This window comes from Urocitellus parryii, chromosome 5 (assembly GCF_045843805.1).
Source record: "Urocitellus parryii isolate mUroPar1 chromosome 5, mUroPar1.hap1, whole genome shotgun sequence".
Classification (NCBI taxonomy): domain Eukaryota; kingdom Metazoa; phylum Chordata; class Mammalia; order Rodentia; family Sciuridae; genus Urocitellus; species Urocitellus parryii.
In genome coordinates this window covers 93,972,996-93,991,570 of record NC_135535.1, presented here as the reverse complement: position 1 = coordinate 93,991,570, position 18,575 = coordinate 93,972,996, and positions in this window count along the sequence as shown.

Genomic DNA, 18,575 nt, shown 5'->3' with positions numbered 1-18,575 from the left:
TAGCATTGGAGCTGAGGATGTGCATCTCACAGGAAATTTCTTGCCAATGATTAGTTGCAGTGAAAATGCTAAGGCTGATGAACTCCCGAGAAAAGAAGTCCTTTGCCAGTCAACTTTGACTCCAGGACTCACCAATATTTTTGCTGAATTTCCTGTTGACTGTTTTGCTAGAAGACTCACCCAATCTCCTTCTATCCAGTCTTCTCTTTCTCTCTCCTCTGATTGGGATCGAACTTACATAATCTGACCTGTCTCTAGCTCCCCTCATTTTTTTTTTTAATTTGGTAAAGCCATTCTATACTTACCATAAAATCCTTTCCCATTTAATTCTGACTTTCAGACCTGAATTAACACAATAGTTATTTGGGGTTTTTTAGTGTGTTCGTATGGTGCTAAGATAAAAACCCATGGCCTAGAACAAGCTAGGTAAGTGATCCACAGCTGAGCTATACCCACAGCCTACAATACTTATTTGAAAATAGGTAACTACATTTAGTAGGATATATCTTTAAGTGAAAATATTATGCATTTATAATTTAAAAGATTATTTATCATGGAAAAGTTGGAAAGTTATAAATAAATTCCAGTGGGTAGCTATATTTAACATCCAATAAATATCCCAGAGTTGAGAAAAACTAAGCTGGAGTCACACATAAAAGTGACCCATAAGGCAATGCAAAACCCTAGGTTTCAAAAGAAATGTCATGCTTTCTAAAAAGGAACCGCTTAGAATCAATCAGAACAAAAGGTCTTAATCCATAAGACTATTGTCTGAATCATTCAACCAATTATGGCTTTCAATTTTATTGATGTATGTTTTCTAAAAACCAATGTAACATGAGAATTATTGCTTTGTTTGCTAGAGTATGTAAGTGTATCTCTTTAGAGGGTAGAACTTTAAAGAAAATATTGTATGGAAAAGACTATTCAAAAGATTTGTATTTCTTTATATTCTTAGCGATAGTTTACTTTCTCTTTTGCATTAGGCTGTAGTTTAGAAATTTAATATGTTGCTAACTCTGGCTCCATTGGATGACTTTTGACTCAGGAGACTAATAAACAATGTAGCAGGAACATCTGCTGATCTTTTGAAAAGAAGCCAATGATGTGGAGTTTCCTTGGCCAGACAAGTCACAGGATTGGAGCCCAGGCTAGAGCTAAAGTTAAGAACAATGAGATTAGTTCTGACATCTAGAAAAAAGAATTGAACACATGAAGAAATGCTAGACTTAGAAAAAATATTATTCTCCATTTTTTCTCACAGATAAAGTGAATGAAAGTGAGTATTAGGGATAGCTTAGAAAAGTCCTGAAAACTTACATATGCATAATTAAAATTTTAAAAAGCTGAATTATTTTGTGGAATGTTTGAATCATATGGAATTTGGCTACGAAAGAAAAACAAATATTTGATCTGGTACTACCCAAACTTTATGTTTAACCAGATACAGAATTACTAATAAACATATTTGATATTGAAATGCTAAAATTATTTGTAGAAATAATGCAACTCTCACTGATTTAGTGTACTTGGATATTGTGAATTACCTCTTTGTAACATTTCTTTTTTTAATATTTATTTTTTAGTTGTAGATGGACACAATACATTTTTTTTAGTTTTTTATATTCATGTGGTGCTGAGGATCAAACCCAGGGCCTCACTTGCTAGGCAAGCACTCTACTGCTGAGCCACAACTCCAGCCCCTCTTTGTAACATTTCAAGTTTCAATTCTTTCCAGGTATTTCTTTATCCTGTAGCTATTTAACCAGAAGTCCACCATGTCTTCAAAAATCTTCCATTAAGTTATCTCCCAGAGGATCTATTCCCTGCAAATCTTTATTCCTTTATTATATTGACCTTAGTGATAATAGCCTCTGTGGCTTCCATTGCTATTAGTACGCACTGCATTTATATAACAACCATTCTTCTGTCCTATCCTGCTCTCTGCCCTCTAACTCCTTCATCATAAGTCCCACCTCGAACCACCTTACTTAAATAATTCTTTTTTTTTAATTGTTTACACATTTTTTTCATGTAATCCTTACAGCAACCCTGAGATGGGTATTATTATCCCCACTTTACACATGAGTAAACTGATGTCCCTAGGTTAGATTGTGTGTCAAAGATTTATGCTTATTAGTGGCAATGCCACTGATAACTCCAAGCCAAAGGGTACTTGAGTAATCCACAGACTGCTGCCAAGGAGAGCTTACTTTAAAAACTCTTAATTGTCTTTAAGCTATCTAATATTCCCAAATCTAATTATAGTCTCCTCTGTATTACTGCTCTGCTATTGTGCATAAAACTTGTTTCTCAAGTATGTTTGTAAACTTTTAAAAGGCAAGTATGTGTGCTAATTTTTATATCCTTCATATACAAAGTCAATTGGATTTTATTTTTATCCTAGTAATACATAATATAATTTATACAACCCTTTTTTAAATTCTAACTTCACAAAAATGAAATTTTATCAACTCAGAAAAATGCTCATCTTTAACATACCCCTTGCATTCTTAGAACAACAAACTGCTCATTTTGCTATTTTACAGTTTCTTTAGTGCTATCTTTACTGTTGTGGCCCTCAGACACCAGGTTCCTCAGGTGAGGAGACAATAAACCCCCTCCTGTTAGGTTGTTCCTCTTCTTCTGTAGCTTTCATTACCTTTTATACAATTACGGAAATTTTAAAATATTGCTGAAAATTCTTTTCTTTAAATTTTTTATTTGTTCTACTTAGTTGTACATGACAGCAGAATGCATTTCAATTCATCGTACACAAATGGAGTGCAATGTTTCAATGGTCTGGTTGTACATGGTGTAGGGACGCATCATTCATGCAATCATACATGTACCTTCGGTAATGATGTCCATCTCATTCCATCATCTTTCCTATCCTCATAACTCCTCCCCACCCTCCCCTTTGTGAAAATTCTTTAACATTGTCAAATTCTGATAAGATTATATGCATAGGAAAAACTTGATTTCTTTACATTCTCTGGCTACCATTTTCAGGGACTAAAAAGAGAACTATTCTTATGGTTTGGTTTGTGAGGTGTCCCTCAAAAGCTTCTATTAATGCAGGAATATTAGAGGTAAATGATCCGATTATGAGTATCATAACCTAATCAGTTCATCCTAGTAAGAAGAATGGAATGACTGGGTGGTAACTGTAGGCAGGTGGGGCAAAGCTCTAGAAGAGGTGAGTCACGGGGGATGTGCTGTGGACACCCTTCTTCCAGTAGCCTCTTCACCACCCTAATCCTGCCTCTCCTTCTCTCTCTACTTCCTGACCCTGCCAAGAGCTGAGCCGTTTTCCTCTGCTGAGCTCCTCCCCCATGATGTGCTGCCTCATCTTGGGCCCAGGGCAATGGAGTTGGCCATCTATGGACTGAGACCTCTGAAACCATGAGCCCCCAATAAATTTTCTGTCCCTCTAGGTTGTTCTTACCATGCATTTTGGTCACAGCAATGCAAAAGCTGACTAAAACACTCTGTTTTCAAAGTCATATTCTGATGTAGCTTCTGCAGGACACTGTGTCACATATTTTATGGCCTTATAAAAACCATGCTATGACATAAATACTTCAAAAATAGCAGTCATTTATTTTGTCCATGAATTTGCAATCTAGGCAGGGCTTGGCTAGATGGCTCATCTCTGATCCACACAGTCTCAGCTGGGGTGGTTTGTCTGGAGCCTGGAGGGTTCACCTTCAATATGGTTCATTCATATGCCTGTCAGCTGGGAACTCAGTCATGAATGTGGGCAGGGGACTCAGTTCCTCTTTACATAGTTTCCTCCATGGACTTTTTGGGTTTCTTCACATAGAAGTCACTGCTCCAACAGTGATTACTCCAAGAAAACAAACAGATAAGCATGCTGCTTTTATGAACATAATCTTATTTGAGCGGTTATAATGGCTTACCTAGATTCAAGGGAAAGGGACATAAACTTCACCTCTGAGTAGGGGCAAGGTTACAGAAAGCATGGGGATAAAGCAATTGTCTTTTAAAAATCACAATCTGCTACTGTGACTAAAATACCAAGTCACAATCTGTAGGTTAATTCTGGATCATCCACATAATCCAAAGACAACCAATATGCCTTTCCTATTCTAATTGGTGCAACTTTTTGTCCATCTCTCCTCAGATGTGTAAGGATAGTAGAAAAAATGCTTTATTTTTGTACTGTATCGATGTATAAGCATGCACACACACACAAAAAGAAAACACCACATACCCTTAAATATATATGAATTCACATAGCAGCATCTATGATAAATCCTCAATGACAGTCAAATTTATACCCCTTTTAGTCAGTTAAGCATCTTCCCCCAAATTTTGATGAAAGTAAAGCAAGCAAAAATTCCCCAACATGACTTCAAAGAATAAATATTACATAAATGCGACTGTCAAATAGATAATCCTATTAATTTTCTGTTGTTTTTTTCCTGAGATTACCAATTTTTAAAAGTGAACATCAATTTCCTAGAGTATGAACTGTGTTCTTCAATTTATTTCTGTTAAAACTTACATTTTTAAGCATTGGAAAGAATTACAATCAGTGCCTTAGGAAACTTAAACCAGTGACCCTTAAAATTAATACTCAATGTCTGATTTTCAAAACTTGATGTAGTTTTATTTTGAACTCAGCATGACTACCTAAAATAAAAACAGAATGTAGCATTTAGGATCATCTATCACAGGCAGAAAATAACAAACAAATCAGCATGTGACATTCTTACATTTCTAGAGTCAAAACTTAAGCTATTTCACAAAAGACAAGAGAAAGAAATGTTATTTTGTTATTTCTCCCCAAAAACAAGTTATCAAAAAATATCAAATATACAAAAACTATTATCTTGTTTTCCTAAGAAAGCATTTTTTCATAATTAAATCTCATATATTAGACTGCCCCTAAGAGTCCCAACTGCCCAGATTGTGGATCTTTTGTTGGCTCTATGGGTTTAGAGACTTGCTGTTCTCAGCTTCATGGTCTAAGATCAGACTCAGGTCCTATGCAAGCTAGGCAAGTGCTCTACCACTGAGCTACATCCCCAGCTCTAGAGAAATATATATATTTTTAATGTACCAGGGATTGAACTCAAGAGTGCTTAACCACTGAACCACATCCCCAGCCCTTTATTTCATATTTTACTTTGAGACAGGGCCTTGCTAAGTTGCTTAGAGCCTCGCTAAAATGCTGAGGCTGGCTTTGAATTTTCAATCTTCCTGCCTCAGCCTCCAGAGCCACTGGGATTACAGGCATGTGACAGTGTGCCTGGCCTAGAGAAATAATTTAAAAAGTGATCTGCTTTCCCTTTTACACATACTTATTTCATGATATCAATTTAAGATAAAATAAAATCCTCTAAACAATAAACCAAGATACATGTGATAGATCCTTAAAACTTGCACATTCTTAAGTTTGGTGAGCTAGGATTTCCCTCATGGTTTTATTAAATATTTTATTATATGCATATATTTGGGGAATAATACTATGAACAAGAATTATGTAATAAGAGTACTTTAGTTTATATATAACCCAAAAGAGTGAGTTGAACAGAGAAAAAACACAGCCAACAACCTGATTATCTCATTTAGGTGCATGTATCTTCCTAAGAATGAGTTCCATATTTAGATAAATGGGTTCAAGTTTTAACTCAATCTTTAACAGAACAAGAATGATTAATAGTATTTACTTTTAGTATTGGCAGAATTAAATGAAAGAATTCTTTTAAGTCCTGTTTGAGTAGTGGCTGGCATTAAACAGACTAGATGACTATGACCCATTGTTATTGCCAAGCCCAGCTGTTACCTCCTCTATGAAGTCCATCTTCCAAATCTTTCTAAGCACCTTGATGAAAATGAGTTGTCCTACTCTTTCAGTATAACTTCAACACTTCGTTTTCCTTCTTTTATAATACTTCTGTGAATTTCAGTATATACAGAACAAAAGTTTCTTACTTATATATTCACTGAGTGTGTGTGTATGTGTGTGTGTGTGTGTTTGTGTAGAAATATGCATTCCTCATTGGAGATTAGATTCCAGTAGGCTTGTACCACGTTTTTTTGCATTTTGTGTTTTTCTCTCAGCACACTCTTTCTAATATTTAACACCAGGTTTATTCATGCTGACCTTGAAATGAAGGCTCATTAAGATGACAGGCTCCTTCTCATTCTTCTAATTTGATGTCAAATGTCACTCCTCTGCTTATTCAGTCTCAAAAGCTTTTCTATCCCTCCCACAAAGTAACTCTATCACAACATCTTGTTATTTCATTTACAATCCTTACCACTTTTGGAAATGATTTAATTAATACATGTACTTGTTTGTTCTTTGTCTCTCCTGACAGGACAGGAGCGCTGTGGCAGCAAGCTCTTGTTCATCACCAAATCCTTAGTCCCAAGAAGGTAAGTATCAATTTAATTACTCAATAAGTATTTCTTGCTTTTTCTTTTTTGGAATTGGGATTTAAACCCAGAGGCACTTAACCACTTAGCTACACCCCCAGTCCTTTTTATTTTGAGATGGGATTTCACTAAGTTGCACAGGACCTCACTAACTTGCTGAGGGTGGCTTTGAATCCATCTAGTTTCCCTAGCTACTAAGATTACAGGTGTGCACATTGCACTTGGCCAAGAAGTAGTTCTTAAATGAAACGTACCTCCTCGTGCCCAGGTATGAGAAATAACATGTCCTGGGGCACCTTGTTTAAACAACAAGTAAAGTAGGTGATGGTTTCTGAGCATTTAAAAACTTGACATTCAGGAAGTACTATAAAAAAGTGTCCTGCCTGGCTGCCTTTGCCATCCCAGCCATACTTGCCCATGAAGGCCTGGGCCTGCAGACTTAAGTCCAAATGAATTACCAAACTAATCATGGCAGGAGGAAGGAAAGCTTCAGGCAACTGCTAGAGGCATGATTCAAAGAGAGCTAGTGAGGCCTCAGTCTACCTGGATGGTTTAGACAAGGTCTAGCTCACAGGGAAGTGTCTGTCAAGTCATGTGCCTCAGGAAAGCATTGCCTCAATGCTTTCTACTACACGCAATGAAAGATTCTTTCTGGCTCACTGGAAAACAGCAAGTTTGTTGTACCATCTGAATGACACAAACAAACATTTGACTTACATTTATGGAGATGGCCTTCCACTTGGCTCATTCTCCAATACGACCTGGTGTCCAGAACAAATCCAACAGATCTAGCAGAGTCTGTAGTAGAGAGATCCTGATAATCATTACAGAACAAAAGTTTCTTACTCTTTTTCAGTTTGAAGATTATAGGAGTCCCCACCCATGATATGGACTATGGTATATATCAGGGCTTGGACAGAGAGTAAATCTGTAAGCTCAGTGTTAAAAGAAATTACATGGGTTATATCATATTATAAACACACCAACTGAGTATCTTGTTAAAAATATTATTACTTAGACCAAAATATCTTGACATTTTCTCTCACAGCCTATGTTCAATTAATTAGCATATTCTGTCAGCTTTTCCTTCAAAACCTGACCATTTCTTACCACCTCCCCTGCTACCACTGTGATCCAAATTTCCATCCTCCTCCTGCAGGTAATTAATATCCTCCAATGTCCTTGTGTTAACCCCAGATCATCTCACTCTGTTGTTCAAAACTCTCCAGTTGGCTTCTCATCTCACTCTAAGTAAAAGTCAGAATATTCACAAAGACCTGCTGAGCCGGCTCCCATTACTACTCTCATTTCATCTCCTACCAGTCTCAACCTTGATCTTACAATTAACTAAGCCTTGGGGGCCTTCTTACACTTGTCTTTCCCTGAAATGTTCTTTACACAAATATCCACATGGCTTGCTCCTTTACTTGCTTCAAGACCTTTCTAAAATGTGATTTTATCAATGCTGCTCACTGTACCTTTTCTCCACAGCTCTCATCACCATATATCACAATGTATTTATTATTATTTGATTGTTTATTGCTGTCTGCCCCCACTAGGATATATAAGTTTCCCTGAAAGGAGAAATTTTTGTGTTTTGTTCACAGCTGTGTCCCCAGTTTCCAAAACACTTCCTGGAACACAGTAGCACTCAAATAATTTTTCAAAGAGCATAATTATATATTTCTTTGACTCCTTCACCAGACCCTAAGGAAAGGTTTTATCTTACCATCTATCTCAGTACTCTAGTAATATTCTCTGAATGAATTAATTGAAATGTTTTGAAAAGAAATCTATAGTTCTATTTGTTATTTTTAAATTCATGCTGTACTCATGTCAAGTTGCAATTATTGGCACAGATGGTGTTATTTTTAAGTTTGTTTGAATAGATGAAGAAAATAATTATAATTATAAAGCAAACAGTATTCACATTGAATATTGACTTCTAATCTTATTTTAAAATTAAAATTATGCTCTGAAATATATTAATGGATGAAGCAGACATTTAATTCTCTAGATATTGAACCCATATTTCTTAGCCTGATGCAAAACTTAGTCTTCTCATTTTCTTACTTTAATTTTATGTTTTCGATTTCTACATTCAGAGGATAAAGAGAAACATTCATCCTCACAGAATGGCGTAGCATGCAGAAGTGATGAGGGCTGCACTCTAAGAGGATTAAGCACACAAAGAAGATAATTAACTTGCTAAGGCCCCATAGAAAATTGTGGAAGAGGAAGAATAGCATTCAGTTTCTGTTATCCTGAGAAAGACGGATTTAGCCAAATAGCTACATATTCGTGCTTCAGAGTTCATTTATAGCTCTGCATGTTCACATAAATTTAAGAAATAGTAAACCCTAAACATCAACACACAAAAAGTTAACTGTTAATAAATTACAAACCTGGTCTGTTCTTAAATATAGGTTGACATCTAGTTTAAGATCAAAACACACTGGAATTTTTGTACTTTCTTTAAAATTATTCCCAATAGCAACAAGACTCTAATAAAAATTCACTAGGGATAAAGATGAGAATGCAGAGACACTAGACTTACTTATTTAACATTAACTTTTAAAATTGGGAGTGGGGGTATAGCTCAGACATAGAGTACCTGCCTGCTTAGGCATGAGGCCCTGGGTTCAATCCCCAGTACATAAAACAAACCAACAAGGACACATCTTCAAACTGGTTTTATAACCATCTATAAGAACACTTTCCTTGGGTGGGGAAATTATGAATGATGTTAGCTTTTCTTCTTTGAGTTTTTAGAGCATTCAAAAAATTTTATAAAGAATGTGCATTTTGTAATCAGAATAATGAAAAATTAGTATTGCTTATATATTCTTCATCTGCAGTAATTACCCTTGAATATAATATTCAGCTGTAAAATTTAGACATTAGAAATGCAACTCACGTGTTCAAATTTCTAAAAGGCCCAGTTGATCTGGCAGAAAAACAGCTCTGAGTCTACCAGATTTGACTCATTCCGAGTACTGTTTATTGTAAACCAGAAATGTAATGCCAGGTGGATATGTCATCATCCAACTAAAGTGAAACATAAAAAAGAATCAGTTTTGACAAGCTATTACACTTTGGAAAGAAAGGAACAGAGAGAGAAAACCACTCTGCAAGGGATTTAAGATTTCTTTTTATGTCTATATACCCTAAATGCAAATACTGGTGAAAATGGCAATAGTAATTTTTTAAAATCATGCCAAATGAGCTGTTATCCTCTAATATTTTAGGAATATTCACTAATACCACTGAATATATTGTTTCGGACAAGATTTGGAATCATTCCTACTGTGCCATCAGGACATTTAATACAGGACTGTCTCTTCTCCTATCACCCTCTGACCTCAGAAAGTTCAATTTAACTTGACCCCCATGAGTGCCAATTATGAGGTCTCTCCTAACATGAAGTTGGTATACATAGGGGCCTGGCAGTCTCCTAAGCCTTGAATAACACCAGTTGGACTATATAATGATTCCTGTGGATTTAATCAGCAAGTCTCAAGGTCTACATCAAGAAAAAAAATCAAAGGGAAATTCAAAGACCTTTTAAGAGGCGTTTAGGGCTAACTGGAATAGAACTGGTTAAGATAACAATAAATAAGAAATATTTATAAGAAATTTTATTTGAATTCTAGACAAATCTACAATTTTTAAAATGTGTGTTGAGATAGCTTATAAATATACAATTATATTTAAATTTGTTATTTGAAAAATAAAATAATATGTAACTGATGCACAATCCCTATGAAGGTGTTTCAGCAAATTGCAAATTGTATAATACATGTGAAGGGATTGCCATCTAGTGGCTCAAGGCAAAATACATTTTTGTGTAAGCCTGGGGCTAAAACTATGTCTAGACAAATATTAGTATCCCTCACTTAAGCTACTAATTATACAAACATTTTTATCATAATTTAGCAACCAAGTAAATTCAGATAGAAATATACATATTGGTTTTAAATGTGTAAATAATATTTCAAATAAGTTATAAATTTTTTTCTATTTAGAAGTGTAACATATGCCATTGTAGAAAATTTCTAAACTCTAGAACAATATAGAGAAGAAAAATATATACATAATGCCACCTAGAGACAACCACAGTTAACATTTTAATGAATTTTCTTCAGTCCATATGGAAATACATTCATGTTCATGTTTTTTCATAAAATTGATATCATAAAAAGGATTCAATTTTGTTCTTTTTTTTAATTTGTTCTTCTTAGATATACATGACAGTAAAGTATATTTTGACATATTATGCATACATGGAAGGATTCAATTTTAAGTAGTGTTTTGAAAACATTAAAGTTACATTGTGTGTTTTTAATAGGTGGCTAAAGTTCTCTGTAGCTTGAGTGAGGCTTTTTTAAAAAACTAGGAGGGAATAAATATGCATATGAATGAATAGGTGAAAATATACTTTGTTCAGCAGACTGATAGTAGCTTAATTAATTTGGGAAATGAAGTTAAAAATGTATGGCTCAGTGATAGTGGTTGAGACAAGAGTTAATCAGACCAGGAAAAGTCTGTGGGAACCAGATCAAGAACCATGGGCATGCCAGCTAGTTAGTTGTCTGTTGATATGGATAACCATAGAGAAATTGGGGTAATGGACTGACATTATGGCATTTATACACCAGAAGATAATAACAAAATAATTTGATATGACTGTAAAATCAGAGTGAAATAATAGGTGTCAAAGCTGGTTGCACTTTAGAACTACCTAGGAAGTTTAAAAATGCTGGTTCCTAGACCAGTTTGAACAAATTCAATCGGGATTCTTGGGAATGAGATGTTTTAAAGAACTACTCAGTTTATGTTATTATGTTGTTTGGTGTGAGAATCACTAGACTAAAGGGAGATAAAGCTAAAGATGTAAATACCACTTAGATGGGTGTTGCTTTAGATCATGTGAAAATATAATGTGTGCCTAAACTGGTTTAGTCAGTATATTTGGAGAAGTTATTTGGTGGTATAATTGGCATGAGTTGATAATTAATTGAACACAGGTATGAAGAAGCACAGAATAGTAAATGGTGTCCACAAGAAAGACTTCTCATTAGGAGGAAGACAGGGATCTATGTTAATTAAGAAACTACCATTTTCTTTTTGACCTGTCACCTCTGGCACAAACACATTTAAACATGTGCTATTCTACTGTAGGTCCTTGTACCACACAATGTATCTCAGTTCCACCCCACCCTTCTGTTCTCTGCTCTATGATGGTGTGGCCAGGACTCTGTAACCACATTTTTGCCTCCCCAGGTAGTTCCATGTTAGGGTCTTCTAGCAGCGGGTGGAGAGAAGGATGCTGGTGAGGAAGAAGGGACTTGCTCCTCTGGTTTGCTTCTTGTTGGCTTCCTGTTTGCTTTTGGTTCTACTTTAAAAACCACTCTGGCCATAGTTTTTCACCCCTGTACCGGTCTTGTTTTTCTATAGCAGCAACTGAATCCAATTTCCAGTTTTTTTAACACTTGCAGAAACAGCCTCATCACCATCTGGGGCAGACAACACTAGCTGTCTGCTGTCTGCTCCTCAGAGGTCTGGGTTTCAGCATCACAGATCTCTTCCCCACATTTCTAAGACTTTCTTCTTTGTTCTGTCAGTTGTCTCTTGACTGAGGTGGTATCTGCTTCCTGAAGTTGTTATTTCCATGTTTCCTTTGAGTTCCTTTTCCACATGTAGTAGTATTGATATGTAAAACACTATTATATGTCTGAAATTCTCTCTACTCAAATTTGACTAGTGTGATTTCCATCTCTTGATAAGAACCCAGAGGGCCACAGGGGTGGAAAAGTGCCCTTTCACCACTAATTTGGCCTGACCACTTCTGAAAGACCACTACTGTATGTCTCCAAACAAAATAATCATTGAGCTACAAAGGCAATCAGAGGGGCTATTTTATAGAAGAGTTAAATAAATATTCCCAATCAGTGCAAAATAGAAGAATCTATGAGTTGTGACTATCTGGTCCTTTCTCTTAGAATACACAAGGGAGAGAGGAGCAGGGCAAACCCTCAGCACCTAAACCTTTAGATGGTCGTCCTTTCTGAACTCTATCCTCTTAAACCCCAACTTCTTTGGAAAACCTGCTCAAACCTCCACTGCCGAGGGTCCCTACCTATCTTCTTAGTCAAATTCAGTTTCTTTCCATATGAGAAAAAAAGCTACATCATTGTGTGTGGTTAAATTACATAGACTTTGCATAGATGGTGATGGGGTTTTCCTTGGCCCGGGATTTCCAGAGGAACCCAGAAGTTTGCCAAGGAGCCCTGTGGGTTCTGGTTTCATAGATGGAGTATGTAAGTGCCCTGCTTCCAGACTGGTCTCTTCATTCAGTGAGGGTTGCTGCTATTTTACATCTGATTTTTCTAAGGACAAGAGCAACTTACCACTATGAGTATTACTTTTCTTTCCAAAACAACATGATTTGGCATCTTATGTGGGTGATGTAATTTTCATATTAATGTGACTTCCTACTCCTTAGAAAATAATAACTCTAAAATTCTTGGATAAGGATCTTCTAGCTTTTTCCTGAACATGTCCACATTACTAGAGCCATTATTTTAATTTGAAATTTCTCTTTTGTGAATTATTCAGGGACTTTGGTGCAGGTTTCAAATAGTTTCTTTCTCATAATGTAGTCTTTCCTTTCAGAAAAGCATGGGTAAGGGTGGTAGCAGAGAATCTCATTCTGTTTCATCAAACCATCTCTAGCTTTATCTATCTTTATCTCCATCGATAAAACCATGAAAGCTGATCATTTCATCTAAAACACTCAGATAGTAGCAATATCAAAAATGTTTATATTAGGTCTCTCCCTCCTCTTCACTTGACATATAATGGGATTTCCCATGATGAAGGCATTATTTAATCCTAATATAATGACTAATATTTATTCTTTGAGCTAAAATTGTAAGGCTATAACCAAAACAATTCCCAATAAAAGCCAGAAGAGAAACACAAAGAATATATTTATACTATTCTTGTGCAAATATCTTAATGAATAGAACAGCCACCGTTTAAAGGTGAGTAAAATGTGATCTTTGTACTGAAAAATGTTGTTTTAAAATAAACATAAACATAAATGCAAAAGACAGATATGCACTACTGAAAAAAAATACATGAAATGTTTAGGCAAAAATGTCCCTAACCTCTCTTAAAAAAAAAAAAAAAAAAAAAAAAAAAAAGAACATGGTCTCTCTCTCTATAACAAAAAAGACATTATTAAAAATAATTTAATTTAAAAACAAATATGTCTTAGCTATTCTTGGCCTTTTGCTTTCCTATATCACCATTAACATCTGTGGGAGAAGTTTTATTAAAAAATAACTGGAGGCTGGACATGGTGGCACATGCCTGTAATCCCAGCGGGTTGGGAGGCTGAGGCAGGAGGATCCTAAGTTCAAAGCCAGTCTCAGCAATTTAGCCAGACCCTAAGCAGTTCAGGGAGACCCTGTCTCTCAATAAAATATAAAAAAGGGCTGGGGATGAGGCTCAATGGTTAAGCACCCCATGGTTCAATCCCTGGTGCAAAAAAAAGGACTGAAAAGGACTAGGGATGTAGCTCAGTTGTCAAGCACCCATGGGTTAAATCTACAATACCAAAATAAATAAATAAAAATTAAAAATTAAAATGATGGATCTTTTGTTTGGAATTGTATTAAATCTATAAAACAATTTGGGGATATATTGGTTTTCTATAGCTGCCAAAACAAAATACTACAGACTGGGTAGCTTAAACAAAAGAAATTTATTTTTTTATAGTTCTAGAAATCCAAGATCAAGATGTCAGCAGACTGGTTTCTTCTGAGGCCTCTCTCCTTTGCTTGCAGATGTTAGCCTTCTCAGGTTAGTGTCCTCACCTGGCTATTCCTTAGTCTGCTTCTCCTAACCTCCTCTTTTCATCAGAACCACTATCGTGTTAAATCAGGGCCTACCCATTCAACCTCATTTTACCTTGATAATCTCCTTAAAGGTGCTATCTGCAAATATAGTCACATCACAAGATAGTGGAATTTAGGGTGAGAAACTGATGTGACTCCATTTTTAAAAATAAATAACAGCAGCTTCTACCTCAAGGCCTGTCCTAAAGGAAGGGGGCGTGACCACCCTTGTCCTTGGAAAAACCCACAGAGCACTCCTAGGAACATACCACTCTGCTGAGTTGTTTGTCTACAAGTAACAGGAGAGATCTGTGGCGCCAGGTGTCCCTGACTCAGGCTAGGTGAGGACCCATAGCAACCCCCTAGCACCTCCAATCAGCATGAGACAGGGAAATACCTGGAATGCCAGATGACCCCCAAGTAGTTTATAGTGGTTGATAAAATGTTGGGAAACCATGTAGTTTAGCACGTATACCCCTTGTGGCCTAAACCAATCAGTTCAAAGGAATCCCCCTCTTGTACTAACCGATCACCCCTACCCAACTTGTTCCCGCCATTGAATGTGCTAATCAATGAGAAGAGTTGTTGTTTGACTTTCCCACTGTATGAAATGATTTGCTGTGTGATGTTGTGACGCATAGAGTATCGCCCCAAAAATCTCACTGAACAAAGGACCCCGACTCACTCCCTGGGACCGCTGCATCGGGAACAGTTGTGAGTCCAGGCCCGAGCTTGCAATAAAGACTCTTGTGTGATTGCATCGGATTCGGCTCCTGGAGGTCTATTGGGGTTCCACGAATCTGGCATAACAAGGGCTTCCTCATTTGAATTTGGGGGTGAGGGAGACACACAATTCAGCCCATAACAGGGGAGCATTCACATTTTTCAGTACTGAATCTTCCAATTTTTATTTCTATTTATTTATATATTTTCAATGCCTTTCAGCTAAGTTTATCATTCTACATAAAGATCTTAAAAATATTATGTTGAGTATTCTCCATGTACTTTACCAAGTCTCCTTGAAGGAGGGCCCAGTCACTGACATAACCAACTCTATTTTGTCCCTCTCTGAATCCATGTCTCTTAACTTTTTTCTTTTTTTCTTTTCATTCTTCTGAACCACTTTCTTCTGCAGTTACTTTGGTACTCAGAAATTACAGGTCTAGTTGATTAGCATCTTGATCACAAAGTACCAAAACTATTTCCAGATAACAAAGAGCCTCAAAGAATGGATTACCTTGATGAGAATGTCCCCCAAGTGGGAGCAATTACCTCAAGATAGAACTAAGCTACTGCCTAATCAGGAGTCAATCATCTCATGATGGAAACAAATCATCCCCTTAAGCAATGATGACCTTCTCAGAGCTTCACAGCACCAGTCCTGAGATAATGATCAACCAAACCATGGCCTGACCAAGATGATTTACTCTGCGAGCAATGCAAATCCCCCATATTGGGAGAGATGGCTTAGCCTGAACTGTTGGCACCACTGGAGTGGGGCCTTAGCCAAAGGGCTCTGAACACCCTGTCCTCCTTTCTGCACTGTGGTGCGTGTCCTGTAAGGTTGATATATATGGACTCCATCAAAAGGCTCCCTTGCCATTCAGTCTGTGAATAGGTTTAACAACAGGAAGCGTGGGCAGATTTACAGATATTCATTCCCCCGATTCTACCCCACTGCTGGGATGATGATGGTAAACAGTTATTGTCTTCATAACTCATTATCTCAGCTTTTGTCAAGGAGCAGCCTACTTCTGCAACTATGGCTCTTTTCTGTGAATTCAAGTTCAGATAGCCTTGTCCCTTTCAGCTAGCCCTTCATATCTACGGTTAGTAGCTCATTTTCTCCCTGGAGTTCTTTGTGGTTGGTTTTCATTTCTGCATTTCACTGTGTCATTTTTCTTTCTTTCTTTTATGTGGTACATGAGATTGAATTCAGGGACTTATGCATGGTAGGCAAATGCTCTACCTCTATGCCAAAAACCCAGCTCTTTTTTTTTTTTTTTTTTTTGAGACAAGGTTCCCAGGCTAGCCTCAAACTTGTGATCCTCCTGACTCAGCCTCCTGAGTAGCTAGAGTTACAGGCATGCACCATCATACCTGACTTACATGGCACATTTTAAAATTCCATTTTTTTATAGCTCAAGAGGTAGAACATGCCTGAGGTCCTGAGTTCAAGCCCCAGCACTGTCCCCCAACTTCATTTTGTGTTTGTTATTAAGGTACAGAGATATCTTCATTATTTTTTTAAATCCAGTAACCTTGCTAACTTTAATGAATTCTAGTACTTTCTACTAAACTTTCCCCCATTTTCTTTGTTTCTGTATTCCATCTTTTAACCCATTTTATAATCTCTATAATCCCAGATTTATAAATTTCTTTCAACATTTATGCCTTTCTGGGTTATCTAGATGTCTAATACTGTTTTGTATTGAAGTAGTAGCAGTAATCATTCATTTTGTACCTACCCTAGGAGAGAATACTTTCAGTGTTTCACTATAGGGTGTGGTGTTTCTTTCAAATATTCTTTTAGGATAAGGAAACTCTCTGCTATTTCTAGTTCCTAAGGGTTCTTATCATGAATGAATGCTAATTTTTACCAAAAACTTTTTTACACATCTATCGATGTGATTATTTTTTGCTTCCATTTTTAACATGGTTTATTATATTAATTGCATTTAACATCTCCTAATATTAAACTGACCCTGAAGGACACACAATTGGTCATGATACCTAACACTCTTAGCACTCAAATCTAAATAGGGGAGAAATAATACAGTCTTTAGAGCCAAAGTAGGAAACATAATTATAGGTTATATTTTTATCTATAGACAATGAGCACTAAATGAATATACACTGATATCTAACTGTTCAGTTTTTGTTTTAACTTGAATGTACCTTTTATTAATTTACCTCCCTCAGTAATATAGCAATTTTATTTAATCAGTAAACAATCATTTGTTGAATACTTACTACATGTCATTCATTCTTCCTCACCCCAGGGTATAAATGAAGTAAATCATTGACATTGTGGAGTTCATTACTTAAATGTGTAAGTGGTGTGTGTGTATGGGGGGGGAGGAAGAATGGAGTGAGATTGGCTCAAAAAAGAACAGATGATAATGAAAAACATAATTCTGTACTGTAAGTGAATAAGGAAATAGAAAGTGATAAGGAAATAGAATGGAGACATATTCCAAATTCCCATTCAAGTTATTTGACTTGAATCTTGAAGGACAGATGTTAATCAGTAACAATACATGTTCATCTCAAAAAGATAAAAGAAATATTCAGTTATTTGTGTTAAATATTGGTGCATACACACGAAATGTTATGGTCTTGGGAATAAAATAGTGAACAAACACAATAACCTCTGTTTTGTGCTTACTTTTAAACATTAAGGCAAGAAAGAAACAACTTGCCCAGAGTGAGTGTCTTCCCTGCTAAGGAAAACTTTGAGCTATCAATGCACAGTTCTGGTTATACAAAAGAGTAATCCCCTCAGTGGGCTGCCTGCAGGCAAACAACACCAGAGTTTCTGTTTACTTTATTTTAGAGTCCTTTCGTTTCTATTTTTGGTCTATGTATTATAGTGTACATATAATTTGCAAATTATCATCCAAACATTGGAGTGAGGGTTCAAAATTTATTGATGCGAGAATTTCATCAAAAAAACTGAGGGTCCACTACTATAGTTCTCTGGGAGGGGAACAAAAGTATTGAACTGTATTTAAAACCACTAGCATTCATGTTTAACACTAACAAAAACGGAAAGTTTCAGAAGGGATGGCTAGGGAAATTATTTTCCTTAAGGGTCGTTAAGTTGCAGACAATCCCAGAGGAGCTGGCCCTATTTCTTTTAATAAGAAAAATCAAACAAGTTAAGACAATGTGCGCTGGTCTGGGCCGTTTCTAGGTACTGCTCCGATTTCTGTAGAGCAGTTAGGAAGCCGGTTACAGTGGGACCGCTCTGCGCACAGTCCACAGCGGCAGCCAAGTCCAGGAGACGTGCGTGGGAACAGTTCTGGACACTGCGAATTCCGCTCCAGGACAGCAAGAACGTTCTCACTCACTGGAGCTCCGCAGCACAGACTGGGGTCCATAGCTCAGAACCCCTCCAGGCGCCTCCGCGGTTGGCATACGGCCAGCTTCAAGTGCCGCCCAGTGCAGAACTCGCGCCTGCGTATTCCCTCTTTGCTCCTTTAAGCTTTTTACTTGGCAAACCCGCCGTCTCGCCAGATCGTCACTTCCGGTGGACGC